This window comes from Eimeria tenella, genomic scaffold (assembly GCF_000499545.2).
Source record: "Eimeria tenella Houghton genomic scaffold, Eth_scaff1854, whole genome shotgun sequence".
Lineage (NCBI taxonomy): Eukaryota > Apicomplexa > Conoidasida > Eucoccidiorida > Eimeriidae > Eimeria > Eimeria tenella.
The window spans coordinates 5,115-5,513 of NW_013541691.1; positions in this window are offsets into that span (position 1 = coordinate 5,115).

Consider the following 399-nt stretch of genomic DNA (forward strand, 5'->3'; position numbering starts at 1 on the left):
GTTGTTTGCTGCTGCTGCTAAGGCCGTTAACTGCTGCTGCTGTTGCTGGGCTTGTTATTTGCTGCTGCTGCTAGGGCTGTTATTTGCTGCTGCTGCTAGGGCTAATATTTGTTCTGCTGCTACGCCTGTCATTCGCTGCTGCTGCTAAGTGTGTCATCTGCTGCTGCTAAGAGAGTCATCCGCTGCTGCTGGTGAGACAGTTATTTGCTGCTGACGCTAAGTGTGTCATTTGAGGCTGCTGCTGCGACTTTGCTGCTGCAGCTGAGGCAGGAATTTGCTGCTGCTGCTAAGTGCGCCGTTTGCTGCTGCTGCTGAGTGTGTCATTTGCTGCTGCTGCTAAGTGTGCCATTTGCTGCTGCTGCCAAGTGTGTCATTTGCTGCTGCTGGCGAGTGTGCCAT